This window comes from Trichosurus vulpecula, chromosome 9 (assembly GCF_011100635.1).
Source record: "Trichosurus vulpecula isolate mTriVul1 chromosome 9, mTriVul1.pri, whole genome shotgun sequence".
In the NCBI taxonomy this organism is placed as follows: domain Eukaryota; kingdom Metazoa; phylum Chordata; class Mammalia; order Diprotodontia; family Phalangeridae; genus Trichosurus; species Trichosurus vulpecula.
Window position 1 is genome coordinate 200,888,835 of NC_050581.1, and position 23,295 is coordinate 200,912,129.

Consider the following 23,295-nt stretch of genomic DNA (forward strand, 5'->3'; position numbering starts at 1 on the left):
CCTGGAAATGATAATGGCTCTGGGCTCTGGCTATTTTCTGTTGCCCACAATTTATCCTTCTTTATCCCTGTTTATGTTCATGAAACAATTCACTTGGTGAAATGGCTTCCCTTTTTTTCCAATAAAACTTGTGGTTTCCATCTAGTCTTAACTAAAAGCTAGGTCTTAGACAACCTGGAGGCCACAAAGTCTAAGCCACCATGATCCTGCAGGTGACTATGCACACACAATCACTGCATCTTGAACAATCTCAAGACCACAAAGTCTAGGCTACCACAATCCTGGATGTGGCTTTGTACATTGGCACCTATGCAGTGCATACACTCAATCCCAAATAATCTAGGGTCCACAAGGTCTAGGCCACCATGATTCTGGAGGCAGCTATTTCCATACCACACTCAACAAGGGTCCCCAGCTGAACTGGTTTCTTTCCTGTTCTCAGGGAGTGCTCTGTGGGGCCTCCCACCCTGTATCCTATATTATATCCTATAACCCTGACCCTATATTTGCAGTATTCTTCTGACTCCTAGGTCAAGAATAGAATGAAGATCTTAGTGAGGCCCTGGCTCAATGAAACAGCAGAGTTCAAGGGATCCCTTCTAACCCCTTCCCACAATGCTCATTCTCTAGATGCTCACTCGGGGTCTGGTTTTCTGGAATCCCTGCTCAGGAACCTGGAACATAAATGAATACTTTATTCACATGTCACCAAGTACCTTAAACTCCCCACTAAGTGAGGGGAAAGATCATGGTGTGGGGGCCTTATGGGGCCATGCAAGATAGCAAATGGAAAAAAATCTTGAAAATCATTAATGTTTGCTGCCCCTCTACGTGGTGAAACACGGAATGGATCTCTTTTGCAGACAGCCATGTATATTTGTCCAGGTGCATCAGGAATGTCCCATATCCTTCTGCTGAGCTTCAGGGTATCTCCCAGTAGGAAGCTGGATAACTGGCTTTACTCATCCTTGTGGGGCCATTTTGGATGTTTGCCTGTAATCCTACCCTCCCTCAGAAAACTCTTCTATTCTCAAAACTTCAACTATCACCTCTTTGCTAACGACTCCCAAATCAAAATATCCCCTTCTGAGTGCCAGCTCCATTGCCCCAGCTGCCCACAAAGCATTTCTCCTCAAACTCTTATGTCCCAAACCCAACTCATCACCTTCTTTCTACCTGCTCCTCACCTCTCCCAACAGCATCTGTTTTGGGATCTCTTAGCAATACCACCAGACACTCATCAGGTCGAAAACTCACAACTGTTCTTAACTGATCCATGTCCTTCACCCTCCAGAGGCAGTCACCAAGTCAGGATAATGTCTGTGAAACTTCTCATATAAACCTTCCTTCCTATCTTTGTAACCTCCACCATAGTCCAAGTCTTCATGGGCTTCATGGCTGTATTCATGGGCTAGTAAGGGCATTAAAGGAAGAGTGTGGGAGACAGAGTCCTAGACTTGAGGTCCAGAGAATCTGCGATTAAATTCTTTCTTTGATACTTCATAGCTGTGTGCCCCTAGGCAAACCACCTAATCTCTCTGAGACTCAATTGCCAACACTTCAAATGGTATTCTCCTTAGCCCTGCTGTAAAATCTCTACCCCTTTTTGTCTATTACCCATTCTTTTCCTTGATTTGATGCTCTCTTTCATGGCTACCTTTGGTCAGTTTCCTCCAGATTTTCTTCACTTGCTTTCTAGGGTTTTCCATATATTGATGTTTTAAATTCCCTTTTAAAAGAATACTGATTAACCACAGAGATGATTCATGTTCATGAATAATTAGAAGAAGGGAGATCTGTCCTCATCTCTCTCTGGCAGGTGCAGCTAAATTCTGTTAACAAGTCAACAATTCCCCGTCACTACCACCATCACCACCATTATCACTACCACCAGGCTGTCCTTCCCTCCTTGCCTTCCCCCTTGGTCCCTCTCCCCCAACCAGTACACCCAGAACCTATAAGGTCATTTGACTGTTCACATGGCTTTGATTAGTAGGAAAAGCCAACTCTATTCCTTCATTGAGATGGATGACCTCCAGACGTAAGCATTGATATGCCTTATTATTAAATCCTGGTTAATTAAGGTCCTCCTGACCTTACTACTGGCCCTGCTTCTATGCCACCACAGACTCCTGGCATTGTGATCTGACTACTTTAAGAAGTAAAGAACCCTTGGGCCTTGCCATTTGCCCCTCTACTTCCCCCTAAGGCATCCTGAGTTCACCATCTACCTGGAAGCTGAACAATCTCCCATAAGTAGAGTGGGAGCTGCTGGAGAGTAGGGGCCGCCTTGCTTTTGCTGTTTGAGTGTACAGCGTTTAGCACAGTGCTCAGAAGCTAGTTAGCTCTTAAGAGATGCTTTTTCATTCATTCATTTTCCTCAACTATTAAATAGAGGTAATGAAATTTCTCATCTCATGGAATTGTTATGAGGGTCAAATGAGATAATGTTTGGAAAGTGCTATGAAAACAAAAGCATGTTCCATACATGTCAGCTCAGATGATTGTAACAGATTCCTCCCTGACTGCCCTAGCTCAAGCAGAGTCTCCTTCCAGGCTCTCTGGCAGACCACTGCCTCCTTCCATTCCTCAGCTAATGAGCCTGCCCCATCTCTGCAAACGAGTAAGAAGCACTAGTCAATCAGAGGGGAAAGGAAGAATTACAGGATCCTAGGTAACTTGACTGGTCATCAAAGCCAATGCCGCCATTTTATAGATAAGGAAACTGAAGCACCCAGAGGTCAAATGGCATGCCCTGGGAAATGAAGCCCAGGAAATATGTGAGACTGCACTTGAACCTAGTTCTTCTTGACTTGCAGCCTAGAAATCTCTCTGCTACACCATTATAGAGAACTAGCATTGCCTTCTCCTCTCTCCCATTCACTAGCTAGTGACCTTAGGAAGCCCATTAATCTCTGTGGACCTCTATTTCACTCAGAGGACGCTATCTACTTTCCTTTCTGCGCCCAGGAGAGCAACCCTGAACATGCCCTCCATTCATGTGGAGGGGAGGGGAGAGGGTGGTGGTAGAGACCTGGGACCCCATGAGCTTGAGCTTCAGGTATCTCAAGTGACAAAACGGGAGAACAGGGCTCAATCAGACCTACAGAGGACTTGACAAGAGGTGTGGCCACTGCTGAGAGAAGGGAGGTATTAAAGAAGAAGATACCAGACAGGAGATTCCTATTTAAACAAGTTATTCCTGTTAACTAGATGCTAAACCTACTCCTTTTTATACTACTAAAGGACAAGAAGGCTTGCTCTGTGATCCCTCTAAATTTCAGGATCCTGAGGCAGAGCCCCAGTGCCCAATTCTAGTTACATCTTCGATAATACTTGTACTTTCCATGTCTCAGGGTTATTGTCAGGAAGGAAGGAAGGAAGGAAGGAAGGAAGGAAGGAAGGAAAGAAGGAAAGAAGGAAGGATGGAAAAAAGGAAGGAAGGAAGGAAGGGAGGAAGAAACAAAGAAAGGAAGGAAGGAAGGAAAAGGGCATTTCTTAAGGTTCTACTATGTACCAGATACTGTGCTAAGAGTTTACAAATCCCGTCTCATTTGAGCCTCATGACAATCCTGTGGTGTAGGTGCTACTATTATCCCCATTTTATAGCCTTAAACATTGAGGCAAACCAAAGTTAAATGTCACACAGCTAGTCTGAGTCAGTGTTAGAAGTAGGATCTTCTTGACTGCAGGCCTGCCTCTGAGGAAAGCATTTTATAAACTGGAAAGTGTTATAAAAAATAATCTACAATATCTGCCTTGACAACTGAATTATTATGAGGATCACATAAGAGGTAAAATTGGATAATGTTATAGGACAAGTGACCTTAGAGAGCACCCTCTCATTTTACAGGTGAGGAGACTGAGGCCAGAGAGGCATCATGACCTCCTGATGTCAAATAGCTGGATGACTGAGTAGAAACTCAAATCTAACTTGCAGGTTCAAATTTTAGTACTCTTCCCACCAAACCTGAAAGCTACTTTTTAAAGTCTGTTCAGTGTAGATGGACATTATATATATATTACTAATTCATAAAACTCTGCTGGAGTAAAGTTAAGAGATACCATTCTTCAAATTAGCAAGAATAATTCTTATGCCACCCATGTGTATAGATTTCACTCAATGAATATTTTACCTAATAAGGCCAGAGGCCTGGGAGGCAGAGAGTTGGGCTCATGGTCAGAGAGACACGGGTTCAAGTCCTCTCTATGACACGTTCTGCTAGGGTAATCCCAGGAAAGTCCCTTAACTTCTCAATCCATGCCTGGGTATTACTCTAAGACTGTAAGAAGAATCAATACCAATCTGCATTGAAGGAAGGTGTTTCCTCACTGGGGGAGTCTGGTGTTGATGAGATCTGAGGGCTCATAAAAAATCCTCATCATTATCCTTAGGGATGCACACTTATATACCAATTCCAATTACCAAGCATCCACCAGACCATCAGTTCCCAGAGCTGGAAGAGGTCTCAGAGGCAATCAAGTTCACCCTGCTCCTTTTTCAGAGGAGGAATCCAAGGCCTTGGAAGTGAAATTATTTGCCCCAAGTCACATGAGTAATCGGAACTCAGATTCTCTTTCTCTAAGTCTAGCCTTCTTTCTGTGGGACTCCCCTGCCTATCAGGAATCAATCAACAAATACTTGTTTGTGCTCTTACTATGAACTAGGCATTGTGCTGGGTGATGGGAATATAAAGACAAAAAAAATCTTCCATAAAAAAATTTACATGGTGGGGATGCAGGGGAAAGGTATAGAATGTTCTCGGAGAAGTCAATGCAAAATTTATAAAGAATAATCCTAAAGCAATTTTGGTGATAGAAGGAAGAATTATGGGGTTGGTTGGAGCATGAATGACAGGCAATAGAATCAGGAAGTGAGCATCTGGATGGCACAGTGGATAGAGTGCTGGGCCTGGAGTCAGAAGGACCTGAGTCCAAATCTGGCCTCAGATACTTACTAGCTACGTGACCCTAGGCAAGTCACTTAACCCTATTTTCCTCATTTTCTTCATCTGTATGATGATCTGGAGAAGGAAATGGAAAACTACTCTAATATCTCTGCCAAGAAAACCCCAAAAGGGGGTCCCAAAGAGTAGGACACAACAGAAATGATTGAACAACAATAAAGAATCAGGAAAGGCTTTATGGAGGAAGTGCCCTTTGAACCCAACCTTGGTGAGGGGTGGAGAGGAATAGTGATTCCAAGATGTGGAGAAGATAAGGAAAAGCTTTCTTGGCATGAATCTCTGCCTGCCCAAAGGCAGAGAGATAGGAGGACAATGACCATGTTCAGTAATTATCAAATAATCCATTTTGGGTTAGAGTTACAGTTAGGGTTAGAGAGACTGATGTGGAATCAGTCTGGGGACCAGATCATGAAGTGCTCTAGATTCCAGACTGGGAAATTTGTATTTGATTCTAGAGGCAAGAGGGAGTCATGGAAGCTTCTTGAGTAGGCAAACGACAGGATCAGAGCTGTAGCTTAGGAATATCAATCTGGCCCCTCTGTGAGGCTTCATTGAGTGGGGAGAGACTAAATCGAGGAAAATCAACTCTAAGGTTATTGCAATTGTGGAGGAAAGAAGGCATGAGACCTTGAATCGGGGGATGACTAAAAACTGGAGAGAAGTGACTGGGTAAGACAGGTTACTCGATTGTCTTTAGGGGCTAAGTAGCAGTGGGGGTCAAGGATGGCTCAAACATTGAGCAAGTGGATGGCTGAAAGAGTGAGGGTTCCCTAAACAGATCAAGGTCGGTTCAAAGGAGAGGAACATATTTGGGAACGATGAGTTTTGCTTTGAGCGTGCTGAGCTTGAGATTTCTATAGCTGCCGATGTCTAAGAGGCAGTTGTCTACAGGGCCCAGATGACAAGAGAAATGGGCAGGTCATTTCAATTCTTTAAACCTCAGTTTCCTCGTCTGTAAATTGGGGAAAAAAACCCTAACCCTAGAGCATTTTTTTCTGATGCAGTCATTGTGAGAATACATTGAGTACATGAACGTAAAGGGCTTCATAATCCTGGAATTGATCTGCAAACATCAGTTGTGGGAATTACATTTGAGTGTTTAAATGGCCACCTTTTGTTTGTCTCTGAAACTTCCTCTGTCTTCACTTCTAAGATAAAACTCTTGGAGGGCCTCCTCAATTCCTGCAAGTACCAAAGCAACAACACTCCTATTCCACAGCCCTAGGAATTCTTTGGGAGAATGAGGAAGAGAGGCAGGACTGCTGGGCTTCCCTTTCAGCACCTTTTGGGCACCTGAGTTCTCCAGATATCATTCAAGTTGGGTGGTTAAAGGAGTCAGATTAGTGCAGTGTTGGGCAGAGTGGACAGCTTCACCTTCTGATGTGATTCTGAAAGGCCTGAGAAGCCATTCTCTCTTCTGCGGGCTGCCCATCTATTTTCCTAGGGTTCCCAAGAAAATTCCAAGACACCCATCCAATACCTGAGGATCCAAGGTTACAGTTCTCTCTGAGCCTTAAAGATGAATATTCTATCAGAAAATTACCTTCTATTAAATAAAGAGAGGGGGAAAGGTAAAAAATGGAGAGAGGGAGACTGACAGAGACAGATAGAGAGACAGAGATAGAAACTGAATCACAGAGACAGAGACAGGCAGAGACAGAGCCAATCAGAGAATGATGGATTGACCTGGGAGAGTTGATCGGCATAACTGAGTAGTCCTCAGGCCAACAGCAGATGGTGGAGATTTAATGAGCTTCAATTTCTCTTGCTGCATGTGTCTTTGTGTGTGAGTGTGTGTGTGTGTGTGTGTGTGCATGCATGCGCAAGAGAGCGTGTTCCCGTACCACGTGCTTGCCCATGCACATGTTTCTCTGGCTGCAGATGTGAAAGATCCCTCTTGAACAGGAATGCAGGGGAACAACCGAGCCCTGAAGGATTGACTGAATAGACCTCTGCCCTCTTCTGGCTGGAAATGGAAGCTCTGGAGTACTGGTTTGCATTATCCTTAAGTATCTGGCTTGCTGGGGAGAAAGAAGCACCATACACCTGCTTTTCTCAATGCTGACCTGTGTTGGAGGCAGGCCTAGCCCCATGCAAAGACAGGTAGCTGGTCTCATTTGCCTTCTAGCACCCTCTCCTGTTCTTTCCCTCAGCTTTCCCAAAGTGCTACAGCTTAAGGACATCCATAAACTGGAGAGGTATTGAGGAAGGCACTAAGTTTGGTTAAAATGATATTGCTGGAAGGCATGGATTGGGCATGTTCAGCCTGAAGAAAAGAAGATTCAGGGAAACAAAAGACAAGTGTGTTTGCAGGTCTGTGGTGTGGAAGAGGGGTTAGACATTCTGCCTGGTCTCTGAGCTCAAAACTAGAAACAACGGATAGAAGTTACAATGGGGCAAGTTCCAGCTGGCTGTAGGAAAAATTTCTGAACCATAAAAGCTATTTAAGAGTGAAATGGACTGCCTTAGTGCATGGCAGGAGCCTTCTCATTGGAGCCCTTCAAACAAAGACTGGATGGTCATTTTTCAGACATGTCATGGAGGTGTTACTTTCTAGGAGATGAATCGAACCAGATGACTTCTGAAGTCTCTTCCTATCTGAGATAAGACAGCAAGATTTGTTTTTCTTATTTCTATTGCATTTCTGTCTCCTACCTCATTGCCTGGTACATGGTAAATGCTTGTTTGCATGCTTGATTTAAAGATAAGAAGAATTGCTATGGACTGGTGTCGAAAAGGAGGGCTTTGTAAAGGAAGTAGAACTGGAGATGATCCTTTGAAGAGAGGTCAAATTTGGATAGGCAGAAAAGAAAGCATTCTAGGCAGAAGGAACATCAGGATCAGAGACACAGATAGGAAAATGAATAGGGCATGACATGATACAAGAAGTTGACCTAGTGCCCAAGCAATAGGAGATAGAAATGGAAAAATCAGTAATAGATAGGTTGCTAAGGGTCTCAAATGACAAGAAAAAAAAATGTGAACTTTGTCCTCAGAAGCTCAATTAAAGAAAATGAGACCTGTGCCTAAATCCTCTGAAAGGTGGTAAGAAAACAATGCATCTCCCACTTCCCGAACAATAAATGATCAAAGGATACAAAGAGGCGATCTTCTAAGGGAGAAAGCCAAACTATCAGTAACTGTACCAAAATGCTCCAAATCACTAATAAGTAAAAAAATGTACATAAAAGAATTCTGAATTTCCATCTCAAAGTCATCAGATTGGCAAAGTAGATAGAAAAAAATGACACATGTTGGAAGGGATGCAGGGAAAGAGGCAATTACTGCACTGTTGGTGGAGTTTTGAATGACCCGGCCATTCTGGCCAGGAATCTGGAAATATGCCCCAAAAGTTATTAAAATGGGCATATAATTGAACTCAACAGTAATTGTGAGGTCTAAATCCCAAAGAGATCAAAGAAAGAGGAAAAGGACCCATGTGTACAAAATTATGTATAACAGCTCTTTTTGTGGTGACCAAGAATTGGAAACAATGGGGGTGCTCATCAATTGATGGATGGCTGAACAGTCAGTCAGTTAATAAACATTGATTAAGGGCTTGCCATGTACCAGCACTGGGGATGCAAAAAAGACAGTCCTTGATCTCAGGGAGCTCGTCGTCTAGTGGGGTTTCTCAAGGAGCTCATGGTGTAATGGGGGGATATGCAAACAGGTATATGAGAACAGGTTATATACTAGATAAATTGGACATAATCAATGGAAGGAAGGTGCTAGAACTAAGAGGAATTAGAGAAGACTTTGGAAAAGATGGCATCGTAGCTAAGGCTTCAGTGAAGCCAGGAGATAGAGATGAGGAGGGGGAGCATTTCAAGAATGTTGGCCAGCCAGTGAAAATGCCTGGAACTGACAATTAGAATGACTTGTTCAAAGAAAGGTGAGGAGGCCAGTGTCACTTGACCGTAGAATGTGGTACGAGGTGTTAATATGGAGAGGGTGGTGGTAGTGAGGGTGCTGCAAGGTGTTAGAAGACTGGAAAGCTTGGGGGCATGGGATGAAGGGCTTTGAACTCTAAACAGAAAATTTTCTATTTGATCCTGGAGTTAAAATTGAATTACTGGAGTTTGAGGAGTAGGAAGATGCCATGTACAGGTACACTTCAGGAAAATCACTTTGGCAGCTGAATGGACTAGAGTGTGGAGTGATTTGTGGTAGCAACACCAACCAGCAGACTGTCACAGTAGTCCATGCATCAGGTGCTAAGGGTCTGCCCAAGGTGGCAGCAGTGCCAGAGAAGAGAAGGGGGCATTATGGCATAGCAATGTCATGCAATACTGTTTTCTTATAAGAATTTATGGACAGCTTTAGAGAAACCTGAGAAGACTTAGATGAACTGATGCAGAGCAACAAGAACAGAACCAGGAGAACAATCTATGCAAAACAACAACCTTGTAAAGACAAATACCTTTGAAAAATACAGCTCAATGACCAGCCATGATGTCAGAGGACTCATGTTGAAACATGCTACCCATCTCCTGATAGAGGTGATGGACTCAGAGCATAGACTGAGACATAGATTTCTGGACATGGACAATGTGGGAATTCGTTTTCCCTGGATGAGTATATTTGTTACAAGGATTTTCTTTTTCTTTTTTTTTTCCAATGGAGGGTTGAGGTGGAAGAGAGAGAAAACAAATTATTGTTAGTTGAAAAAATAAATTAAAAGATATCTCCCCACAGTATCTACCACAGGCCTCTGTTTTATAATTAATGCTTAACTCATTCGGCCAGTCAGTCAGTCAAATTGTCCCTGTGCATAGTAGCCACTTAATAAATGCTTGTGATCAATGGTGTGTTACATGAGTAAATAATTCCATTTTGAATTGCCACAAAGTGAGTGCTCAGTGTCTTCAAGAAAACCCAGAAAAACATTTTTACATGAATCCTTTTTGACTCACTGGCCTTTGATGGGTCTTACCTTGTGGTGAGACAAGGAGCCCAGACCAATGAGCTCACTGAGTGGTGTCTTGATGCCTCATACCTCCAATTCACATTTGATTCACTGCCCAATACCCTTCAACATCATTACTCAGGGGATGAGTGGCCCTTGCTACCTTGTCTTTCTGGCCAACAAGCTGAAGTTTGGATGTTTTGCCTTAGAGCCTGTCAGTTTCTAAATTTGTTCTATTCCCCACTGCATTTCTTCATACAGAGATCATTGGATTTCCTTGGTCACTCCACTAATTTTAAATGAAAACATTGATGCATATGTCCAATTTTAATCTGATGTCTAAGCCACTGGATGAAGAGATTCTGTGAAATAGACTTGAATTTCATCTGTCTGGTTTCCTGTACTGACTCATAGGATAAAGAGAGACCCCAAGTGGTCTGTTGTACCACATCCCTGTACTAGTTCTGTATTTAATACATATTAAAAGATGATTGTAAGTACTTGTTTCCAAATTACATTTTCTGATTTTATGTGGGTATACTCTGAACAAGAGAGGAGGAATATTTTGTAGTCTTTGATGTTGTTGTAGTAACAACAATAGTAACAAGAAAACAAGGAGAAATAGAGGGAGAAGTAGTCAGAGGGGCACCCTGAGAACCAGGAGGATCTGGGTTCTCCTTCTGTCTCTTGCATATACTAACTCTGTGACCCTGGGTAAGTCACTTAAGTTTTAATTGACCGAAGGACTGCCAAGATGACACAAGTTGTCATTTGGCAGTGGTAGAGGAATTTTCCTCATTGAGATTTTCCTAGGCTGAGGAAATGATTGATTATGACCCATCTCCCCAACCAAAACAAAAAATCCTAGGTAGATACTTACACAGCATCTGGCTAGCAACACTGGAATTGGGGCAAAGAGTAAATGCTTCCATTGGGCCCGAAAGTTTATGAAGTACTTTCTCCCCTCCCCTCACCCCAAATGCTCCATAAACTTATGAAAAATGTGCTACAGTTATTATTATCCCCATTTTATAGGTGAGGAAATTGAGGCTCATTGATATGAGGGGACTTGGCTAAGGTCACACAGATAATAGGCCCTGAGCAACGACTTGGCTTCTGAGAAGCTCACTTCCCAACCAATCAGATGTATAGCATTTCTTCTCAGTTTTTTTTTGTGACACCAGACAAAAGATCAGCAAAGAAAGATGTAAAGCATACTTTGGTTGAAAAATTATTTGGGAGGAAGAACTAATATCCATTTATTCAGGGATGGTATCTAACTAAATATTTTGAACTGCACAATCCATCCTGGTTTTTATTATAACACTATTATAATGTGCCACATTATGGTATATCATGTGAAATCATTTCCCTCAGAAGATGGGTCATCCTATATCAATAGAGGGAATTTTCTCATATGGGAGGTCCCTGTAACAATAAAATCAAATCTGGTTCCTATGTCCCTATCCCATGTAACACTGGTCTTCTAGAGTCCAACGCTGGCCCATTAGCCGTCATTCTTTTTTGCTTCTGCCTGTCATACAGTAGGCACTTAATAAGTCAATAGAATTTCTGTCCTGAAATGTATCGTCCCATTGCGTCCTCCCGTTCTCAGACAGGAAGTCACTGATTGCTAGGAAGGGAGAGGGAAGTGGCATATGTACATGTGATTGGAGGGAAGGAAGAGGGGGAATGTGTGAGTATCCCAGTCATGTTTGGAATCTTCTCTGGGATTGCAGCTACCCTCTAATCCAGTCAATTGAAGACAAGGAGCTAGTGAGAAGTGGCCCTATTCAAGAATGAAGGCTGAACAACAACAACACGCAGGCTAGGTTGGTGATGAAGCTCTGGATTGGAGGGCCAGCAGGGAAGGCTTGGCCAAGTCCATCCCATAGTGCAGAATTTGCTTTTGAAGGTTTGATCCATTTTCCAGTATGGTCCTGGAAGAGACAGACAAAAGGCCTCTTGGATATGATGTTGGCTGGGCCTGTTTGTGATGTCCTGTCCATTGAATGACTCCTCTACTCTATTCAGAAGCTAGGCATTTGGGCTGCCTCATTTTACATTTTAGTTTCCAGAAAATAAGTAAATTCAATCAACAACCAACATGCACCACACCACCTGAGACAATAGAGGATGGTAACAAACATTTGTTGAGCACCTACTCTCTTCCAGGCACTGGGATAATGACTTTACAAATATTATCTTATTTGATCATAATAAGAAGAAACTTTTATCATCAAACTTCAGTTAACCAGAATGGGTGGGAGTTGAGGATTTCCACTTAACTGAGAGTTAGGTATTATGTTAGGACCACAGGACTAGAGCAGGCAGGGGCCTTAGAGGCTGTCATTTACAATCTCCTCCTTTTATAGATGGGAAAACTGAGGCACATGACATTGGTCATGTAGGTCCAAAGTACCTGAGGAAGGATGTTAAGCCGGGCCTTCCTGTTGTCTGGCATTATGTCCATTACACCACACTGCTTCTCATCTCAGTAAAGTGGAATTAATCGTCCACACTGGCATTGCCCACCTCACAGGGCTGTGAGGAAGGTACTCTGGAAGCCTGGTAAAACCACAGCAGCTACGTGATCTGACATTCTTTCCTTTCAATGACCTTGTAAGGCAGAATGGGAGAGCAAGCAGCAAAGCAGAACTAAAAGCAGGAAGGCCTGGGTTCAAATCTCAAGTGTCACCCTAGCAGTTCTGTAATCTGGATGAGTCATACCATTCCCAAAGACTTATCTTGTAGGGGCCAGGCTTAAGGGTTGGGAATTTCCACACTTACAAAATCCCCAGTCCTTGCTATGTTTGCTCTGTTATGATAAAGATGAATTGAAGTTGTCATAAAAAAATCATGAGAGAGAATGAGAAGGCCAGTCATTGCTAGGAAGATCCAGGTTCAAGTTTTGCTTTTAACACAGATTGTCTGGGTGATTCTGGGCAAGTCAATTAATGTCTTTGTAGCCAGGAAACTATCTGAGCCTTTCAGGGCCAGATTGTTACTTGCCTTCATCAGTGGAGGGAAGTTTCACACTGGGAATTGCCATTACTGATGAAGGCTCGAGCAATCCCAGAGTACTTACTAAGGGTCTCACTGTGCATGGGGCACTGAGCTGAGCACTGGGATAACAAAGACAAACAAGAAGAACATCACAGACTGAGTTGGAAGAGATATATGAGGGCCTCCTTTAATAGCCTTGGAAATGCAGCTCCAGAGGGGATGAAGGAGGATCTGCTTGGGGCCTGCTAGACGGCTCAGTGAGAGTCAGGGAGACCTGAGCTCAAATCCAGCTTCAGACACTTCGGAGCTGTTTGAACCTGGGCAAGTCACTTAACTACTGTCTGCTTCAGTTTCCTCATCTGTAAAATAGGGAAAATACTACCATGTGCCTCCTAGACCAAATGAGATGATAAGTGGATGGTACTTGGCACAGTGCCCAGCATGTAGTGCGGGCTACATCAAAGCTGTTGTTTTTACTGTGCTCGCAGGGATAAGCATCACAGGCAGAATTCAAACCCGAGTCCTGTGACTCCAGAGCTAGTGCTTTCTCTGGTGTTCCCCAAGTCCCCCCAAAACTTTACCCCACCAAATACGCAGACTTTTCTGTGCTGATAGCTATAGGCAAGTGGCTAGAGGGAAGCAGGGATAGGATTGATGCCAACTTAATGGAACATGACCAACAAAGGTAAAGGTCAAGATTGGAACCCAAGTGTCCGACCTAGTTCATTTGTTCACCCTGATGCTTTCTCCTTGATTAGAGGGTTTTGGCTCAAATTGATTTCCCTTGTGGAAGGAAGGCAGCTATGGTGAGAGAAAGTTTGGGAGGGAGGGAAGGGAGAAGGAAAGAAGAACTTGAAATGGATGCTATTGCTGTCCAAATACAACAAACTTTGTACATGTCCATCGACCTCACCTCAGCAACACCTTAGCATGACTTTTGGAGACATTCAAAGACAAAATAGGACAGGAAATCTCTTTGGCTCCTGAGGGAGTTACTCCCATATTAGAACCAGCAGGGACCCATGTAACCCAACACCACTCCCCTCATTTGAAGGATGAAGGACCATGTGTGCAAACTCACAAATGGAAAACACTAAAACTTTTACAGTGGAGAGGATAATGGAGGGGGGACAGGGTAAAGTCAATGCTTGAACCTCCCTCCCACTCAAATTGCTTCAAAGAAGGAAGAATATGTAGACACACTAAGTGAGATCTACAAATCTGTCTTACGCAACATGGAAGGAGGAGGGGGAAAGCATAAGAGAAAAAGGGTAGTAATAAAAAGGAGGTCACTTAAGAGAAGCAGTGGTAAGAAGGAAAATAGACTTTTGAGGAGGCACATGGGGCAGTTTTCAGAAGAAAAATCAAAGCTATATATAGGCATGATAAAATATTCTACATCCTCAATGATTAGGGAAATGCAAATGAAAACAACTCTGACATACCACCATATACCTGTCAGACTGACTAAAATTACAGAAATGGAAAACAACAAATACTGGGGTCAATTAGAAAAGCAGGGCCAGTACCACACTGTTGGTGGAGTTGTGAACTGATCCAACCATTCTAGAGACCAATTTGGAAGTATGCCCTAAGGTCTAGAGTACTGTGCATACCCTCTGATCCAGCAATACCACTGCTAGGTCTATATCCCAAAGAAATCAAAGAAAAAGGGAAACAACCTATATGTAGAAAAACTTTCATTCATTCAATTCTTTTTGTGGTGGCTAAGAATTGGAAATTGAAGGGCTGCCCAACAATTGGGGAATGTCTGAACAAGCTGTTGTAAATTTTGATGGAATAGTATTCTTCAATAAGAAATGACAAGGGAGATGGTTTCAGAAAACCCTGGGAAGACCTATATGAATTGATACAGAGTAAAGTCAGCAGAACCACAAGAACATTGTACACAGAAACAACACCATTGCAATGATAATTAACTTCAAAAGACTTAGCTATTCTGATCAATGCAATGATCTGCAATGATTACAAAGACCTGTGATGAAAAATGCTATACCTCCCAGAGAGAGAACTGATGGAGTCTGAGTACAGCTTGAAGTAGAATATTTCACTTTCTTTATTTTCCTTTTTGTGTGTGACATGGTTAATGTGGAAATATGGTTTGCATGATTTCCCATGTATAATTGAGAATATATTGCTTGCCTTCTCAAGGAGTGCGAAGGGGTGGGAGGAAGGAAGGATTTGGAGCTCAATTTTTTTTACAAAAGAAAGTTAAAAATACTAAACAGAGAATAAATATTTAGTAAAGCATTATTAAGTACTAAATATAATAAGTAATTTTTTTAAAAGAAAAGAAAATCTTAAAGCCAAAAGGGATTCACTGATTATCATATGCCTGGTACAGGGGAAAGAGAGATGGCTTTGGAGTTTGGATTGCACTTGTGTGTCATTGAATAAGCCCCTCCCTTATCTGGGTCTCAGTTTCCTCTTCTGTGATATGAAGGGACTGGTCTAGAAGGCCTCAGAGGGCCCCACCATTTTTCAACAATGATCCTATAATTGACCTTTTTTGATGGTGGTAAGAGGGGACCCAGGCTTTGGCATATGCCCCATACTGGGATTTAACCCTTTAAGTATATGCCACACTTGTATGTTGGGCCCATGGACCTGTCATGGTAGGCAGAGAGGCTCTAAGAACTCTAGAGTGGTCCTTCCCCCATTTCTGTTAGCCCTTCCTAGGGTATCTTTCAATGTCCCTGTGGTCTTGTCCCATTAGAATGTTCCTCTACCAGACATCCAGTGGAAGCATTGGCATCCAGATAATCATAGCTTAGAGCTAGGAGAGACATCAGAAGGTTGTCCCATTTTACAAATGAGCAAACTGAGTCTTAGAGAGCAGAAGTAACTAGCCCAAGTCACACAGGTGGTAAGTATCAGAGTCATTGATGGATATCAACCCAAGTGCCCTGACTCCACAAATCAACATTCTTCTCCCCCGAAACTGTGCTCTATGTACCATCCCAGTGAGGGCTTAGGCCAGAGACCCCTTTCCAGGCCCCCTCTTGCCTTTGGGTTTCATACCCCATCAGAGCTCAGCCCCTCGAAGATAGTGATTGTACCAGTTTTTATCTTTATGCTTCGTTATGAAGAAATCATCTAGCACAGTGAAGGCATACATAGTAGGTACACGCATAGTAGGCCCTCAATAAATTCTGGTTAATTAATTGATCACAGATTTAGTGCTGAAAGGGACTTTAGAGGTCATTTAATCCCAACCCTCTTATGTTATGGATGAGGATATTGAGGCTCTGCCTGAGTTCCAATGCAGGCAGCTCTCCGTTTTTGCTATGCTTCAGATATGCTTCGGATCACAGTGAATAAGTAGCAGGTCTGGAATTCAAACCCAAGCCTCTGGTTACAAATTGAGCAAACTTCACATTGTAGCATGCTATCTCAAAAGTTCCCACACACACAAGTTGCAACAACTCTGCTTCCTCATACTGGGAGAATTTCATCTAGATGTTCCCATAAATCTCCATGAAGGCTACCCCTGTATTGAGTCAGGAGTCAGATGGAAAATCTCAATTCCCAGTAACAGTTTAACATTTGGATGGTTAACAAAGTAGAGGCCTTCCTCTTATTCATTTTCTAGCTTAGGGCTTATTGTTGTTCAGTCATTTTGGTCAAGTCTGATTCTTCATGACCCCATTTTGGGTTTTCTTGGCAAAGATACTGGAGCAGTTTGTCATTTCCTTCTCCAGCTCATTTTACAGATCAAGAAACTGAGGCCAACAGAATCATGTTGCTTGCCTAGGATCACACAGCTAGTAAGTGTCTGAGGCCACATTTGGTCTCAGGAAGATGAGTCTTCCTGACTTCAGGCCGGGCACTCTAGCCACTGTAGCACCATCCGTAAAGCTCAGGACTTGTGGAGTGTTAATCAAGTTGCCCATATGCAGGCTATTCTTAATCTGCCTCCTCCAAATACTTCTGTCTTATAGGGAAGTAGTCTTTGATTTAGGATAGACTTGTTCCTTGGATTTCTCTAGAGAATATAGCTCCAACTTGCATTGTTTGGTTTTGGTCTGTGTCCCCAGCACCTACCACAATATCAAGTGTGTAGTAGGCACTTAATAAATGCCTCTTGAATTTAAGTAAAATTCATCCCGACTTCAATTTTCTGTTTCTTCAAATATTTTAATTGACCTTCTCTGTAAATACAGTCTAACCTAGATTCTGTTTTTCTTTCATTTGTGGTGTATTTTGTACCTACATCTTTTCTAAATATATTCTTCCCTAATCAGTGAGCTGTCTCTTATAACAAAGAATCATAAAGAAAGAAGGAACAAAGCAGTTTTTTCCACTACTCTCTGCAAACTGTCTGACAGCACATGAAATGTTCTATACCCACAGTCCCTTGCTTCTGTGCAGACTTCCTATGTTGTTTTAAAGGTGAGGTGATCAAGGATTGACTTTACATTCTAGCCAATCAGAATTCATTTTCTTTTACCCAGGATGACCTGCAAGCACAGGTTCTTTGATTTACTTTTAAAGGAAAAATAGCTTTTAAAGGGATCAACAATCTTACTTTAATCAAACATATATCATTCACTTCATTCAGGGGAAAGGTCAGTACCCTGAACATAGAGACAAGCACAGAAAATATGAACAGAGGAAACAGCATAGACAAATGGAAAGATCCCATTGTCTGACCAAAGCAACACACATAGTCACCAGAGAGAGAAGCACCAACATCTGGGTTTTCAAAGTGGGGGAGAGGGGCTCCTTAATGGCTACCCAGAGTCTCCTCTGGCCAAATCACAGGATGATTCTTCCAATGAGTGAGCCCCCAAAGCAAAACCTCACCTCAGAGTATATATAATCTTCTCAGACCCAGAGGACATCACAACCCTCATGACTCAGTGCCTAATTATAAATTAGCAAAATGGTATGAGCCTTCCTATAAGCAAGATTCCCCCTAAGTCAAGTCCCTTACCCAATGGGTTCCACAAGAAGCCTATTAATGGGCAGGGAAGATCTTCAAATCCCACTAACATTACACACTCTCCCCACCTTTTGGAGGCAATCAGGTTTAAGTGACTTGCCCAGGGTCACATAGGTAGCAAGTGTCTGAGTCCAAATTTGAAATCAGGTCCTCCTGACTCCAGGGCTGGTGCTCTATCCACTGAGCCCCCTTGCTGCTCCCCCCTCCCTTTTAAACATAGACCACTCTTTTTTTTTCTCTGATCAGTTCAGGAATCTTGATGGGCAGAAGCCAGCTTCTGGTTGGTGGTTATTGTCCTTCCTTATCGAAGAAGACCAAGATGACATTGCTATGTTGTTATGTCAAGGTACAGTGTGGCTGACTGCCATTGATGAGACCAATATGAGTTCAGAAGGCTCGACCCCAGATTGGGAAAAAATAGTTCATATGAACATTTGGAGTGTAGATGTCTCTATATTTGCAATTCTCACATTTTTTATTGAGCTACTACGGTTCTGCTTTGCTCATAAAGCACAGCTTCTCCTTTATGTGGACATCCAATGCTGGGTGGTCCAGTGCTATGTCTCCTAAATGAAGCCGAAGTTCTTCAGGGAGACCTTGAGAGTTTCCTTGTATCATTTCTTGTGACCTCCGTGTTAGCTGTTGCCTTATGTAAGCTCACCCATAAAATAGTCTTTTAGGTAAATGCACTTTTGGTGTTTGAACAATTTTGAATAACATTGGAGTTATGCTTTCTGCAATAGAGTTTCAATGCTTGGCAATTAGCTCAAGAAAGGACCTCAATGTCTGCTACCTTATCTTTCCAGGTGAGCTTCAGAATCTTCCTAAGATAATTCAAATGGAAGCTAATCAGTTTCCTAGTGTGGTGTTGGTAGATTGTCCCAGCTTCACAGGCATACATAAGTGAGGTCAGCCCAATGGCTCTGTAGACCACCAGTCTGGTAAGCCGCCTAATACTTCTTCTCTCCCGTACTTCCCTTCATAGCCTCCCAAACACTGCACTAGCTCTGGCAATGCATGTATGAATACCGCCAAGGTATTCAAAATTTCTCCATTTGTTATAATCAATGGTTCCATTCCTAGATGATGTGGTGCTGACTAACGGAGAACCTGTGCTTTCTTGTTTTGCCAAAATTAGCACAAGCAGCAGAGAACTGATCCATACTTTATTGCATCTCGGCCTCAGAGGCAGCACTGAGTGCACAATTATCTATGAATACAAAGTCAAGCATCAACTTTTCCTCCACTTTAGTCTTGGCTTGTAGCCTTTTCAAGTTAAATAATTTCCATCAGTGCAGTAACTGATGTTAATTCCATCTATTTTCGTTCCTCCTTGAAGGTGTCTGACAACATTGATGAAAACATTTTCCCTAGTGAACCTTCCACTTTCATTCATGTGAAAGTGCACCTCATTCATGTGAAAGAGAGAGGAAGACCTGAGTGTAAATGGGTCCTACACACCTTGGTGTCCAAAGCCCAAGTTTCTGCTCTTCTCATACCTCACTCCCTATGTGTTCTATCATTCAGGACACTAATTTCCTTGTGTTTTTTTTTTTTTGTCATAAGATACCCCAGCTCCTGACTCCAAATAGTTTTATTGGTTCTACCCTCCCCCATGTCTGGAATGCTCTCCCTCCTCATCTCTACCTCCCAACTTCCTTCAATTCCCAACTAAAATCTCCCCTTCTCCGGGAAGTCATTTTCCATTCCTCTTAATTCTGGTACCATCCCTCTGAGAGTATCCCCAATTTAGCTTGTCTAGAGTTGTTTGCATGTCATTGCTTCCCTTAACCCAAGAACTCCTGGAAAGCAGGGTCAGTTTTCTTGTTCTTTTTTGTTTGTTTTTCTTTCCCCCAGTATCCCCATCACTTAGCACAGTGTCTGGAACATAAATATTTAGTAATGCTTGCTGACTGACTGACTGACTTACTGATGGCTACAGACAAATCATGTGAGTTCCCTTAGCTTCATTTTCCTCATCTGCAAAATGAGGTTTCATATCTTGTAGGATCTACCTCCCAGGGCTCACCAGTGTGGGGGGCGTCTTTACTGAACTAAAACTGTGCGCTAACTTTCGTTGTTAGGAACGAATGAGAGAATGTGTGGGAAGTGCACCTCTAAGCACCAGATAGATGGTGGCTCTTACTATTAAGGTTGCTAATTATTATTATAGAACAGGCACAGAAACAGCTGGGAAAAGTCAAGCAGTAGGTCATTTCTTTCCTCTGTGATGGATGCATATTAATGGGTATCATCTCCGTTGGGTGGGCTGAAAAGATTTGGATGGAGATTTTGTAAAGGAAAAAACTAAATAAATACAATGAATATGTTAATATGTGAATGAAGGAAGGCACGAAGGCTAAGCCACTGCCCCAGGACAAGAAGAAATAGCAGCCCCTCCTCCACTTCTTATTTCAAAGAATAGAAAATGTTCCCTGCATCAAAGCCCTGAGCCTGCTCTAGCATCACACCCTTTAAAATAACAAAGACCAAATGCCTGCTTTGGAGGGTTCTCTGACAAGTAGGAACCCTGAGTGAGAGGCAAGAATGGCTCCTTAAGTAGCCATGCTCCTGGGAAGCCTTGGTGACTAACATGTCTGGAGCAAGGTGGAGGGGCCTGCTCCAGGAGAGGGTCCATCAGCTCTCCAGGTATTTTCCACCCATTTGGAAGGCAGACACTAGTTAGAGGTTCAGGGCAAATTTATCCTGGAAATCTCACATTCCTGACTCTGGGCTAGGCAGTGGAGAGGAGGATGCTTGGATGCTGACGAGCTCACTGTCGGTGAATAAGGCCCAGCCAAATTACATTTCTCAAGGAAGGGGAAAAAAGGCCACCACCCAATCTGGTTTGGCTCTTCCCAAACTCCACATGTTTGCAAAGTAGTGTCAGCTGGTCAATAAAAGACAATACCACAGCTGGGTTTGGTTATTATTCCCTTGCAGTACAAGGTGAATGCACACTCCTGGGGAAGCAAACAAAGCTTTACTTCAAGCAGAGCGAAATGCTGGAGAATCCAGAAGAGAGAGAGGGAGATGGCTTATGGAGGGCATTGGCCATGGAGTCAGGAGGCCTTGGGTCAAGTGTCAACTCTAAGGCTGCCTGGCTGAGCAACCTCAGGGTCTCAACTCTCCAGGCCACATTCACTCATGTGGAAGCCCACACAGTCACTTCATCTGGGACAGACAGATTGGTACCACCTCCTTCACAGGGGTGCTCTGAGGAAAGTGTGGTGGCAATGGGAGCTTCATTTGTAACAGTCAAAATGACTTAGTCACTCAAAGTTGTTCTTAAAAAACAAATGCAAGGAATAGCTGTATTAGGAGGGCAGAGTTTATAATCTCAAAGAGGATCATATACATGTCTGAAAGGTTCAGAACCACCAGATATAAGAAACTCTCAAAGTAGAAGGCAGAAGAATCAAAACATATATTTAGGCTCCACAGTAACCAACCCATGAACCAGCAACCCCATTTTGATATATTGATCAAAAGCTTCCAGGCCCAATAAGTACGCCTTGAAAGAGTAACCAGGAGGCTACAGAGAAGCATGATTGTGTAAAGCAAAATCATGCTTCCCCCTCTATGGTAAAAAGATTACCCACTGGTCTGAAGTCCTTCTTCAGCTTCCTCCCGTAGGTCAGCTCTGCCACTGGCAGCTCCTGCTTCGACTGTGACTGTGACTGTGACTGTGACTGTGGCTGTGGCTGTGACTGTGGCTGTAGCAGCCTCTGGCTCCAATGTAAGCTGTTTTTAACCATCCAGCTTCTGCGGGGGTGTAAGGTACGCCGGGGAAAGCACAGGTTCTTTCAATCTGCTTAAGCAAGGTGAAGGGGTTGACCAGGAAAGCACAGGTTCTTTCCATCAGCTTAAGCAAGGTGAAGGGGTTGACCAGGAAAGCACAGGTTCTTTCCATCAGCTTAAGCAAGGGAAGCAAGGTGAAGGGGCCGACAAGCTTACTCCAGTCCAACATACAAACAGCATTCAGTTCAGGGGAAAAAGCCAAACTAGTCAAGGGCACTTGTTGACTAAGTGCTAAGGAGCCCATTTTTGGTTGCCAACACAATAGCAAGTTGTATATAATAGATGAGCAGTTTTGTACTATCATCTTCTTTTCTATTCTAATGTTATGGAAATGCTTGTTTTATTTCTGAAGTTCAGAATGAAAGTGTAAGCAGAATGACCTTTGTTTTCTTTGAGTGACTAGGTTTATCTCGTTGAGCCTTGCTGGGTGCTTGGTGGGGTAGGGCTAACTCCAGGGAGGGCCTATGTTGGATTAAAATAAGCTTATCAACCTCTTCACCTTGCTTCCCTTCGTTAAGCAGATCGAAAGAACATGTGCTTCCCCGGCGTGCCGGCAGAAGCTGTGGGTGTGTCTTATACCCCCACAGAAACTGTTAGCCAGACTGTTAAAAACAGCTCCCATTGGAGCCAGAGACGGCTACAGCCGAAGCTGAAGCAGGAGCTGCTGGTAGCAGAGCTGACCTACATGTGGATTGAGGAGTGCTGAGCAAGGACTTGAGGCCAGTGGGTAATCTTTTTACCATAGAGGGGAAGCATGTATATGATTTTGCTTTATACCATCATGCTTCTCTGTGGCCTCCTGGTTACTCTTGTGAGGTGGACTTATTGGGCCTGGAGGCTTTTGATCCAAATATCAAAATGGGGATGCTGGTTTGTGGGTCTGTTACTCTGGAGCTTATATACATGCTTTAATTCTTCTGCCTCCTACCTTGAGAATTCCTTATATCCTGTGGTTCCAAACCTTTCAGAAATATATATGATTCTCTTTGAAATTATAAATTCTGCCTTCATATTACAGAAAGAAAAGAAAAGAAAGAAACAAGATAATGGGAGCTTCACTGTCAGAGAGACCTATATGGTCTCTGCTCTGATGGGAATGTAGCAGGGCTTCTGGTGATGAGCAGGTGAGCTGGCTGGCAGAGGTGCCCCCTCACCAGTGGGCAGCTGGAACTCCTCTTCCCTTGGCAAGGGGCTTCCCTCCAACCACTCCCTGAGCATTTCCCTCTGGAGAAGTGGTTTCCTTATATCAGGCCATAAAAGAAAAATGGTGGATGCCTGACTCAGTGTCAGTCAGTCAGCTTCCAGCTGGGTTTCTGACATATTTTCATACCCAGAGAAAGCCTAGGGAATGCATTCTCTCTGATCTTGGAAGTCATCAAAATAAATCATTAATGGTCCCAAACCAAAGCCCCAAGCCAGAAATCTTGCTCTGATAGATAAAGGAGCTTGGGAACTCTTCCTCCTCCCCAGTCAGTCACTATATTTGAGAAATGACTGAGACCATTTAGCAATTCTGTTGATCAAGAGTTTTATCACATATGGGACTTAACAAAAAAGTCAACTTTTAAACAGACAATACCTCCTAACCTCAGAGGGCAGCATCAAGATTGTTGAAAGTGAGTCCCCTTACCTTTGAGGAGAAAAAA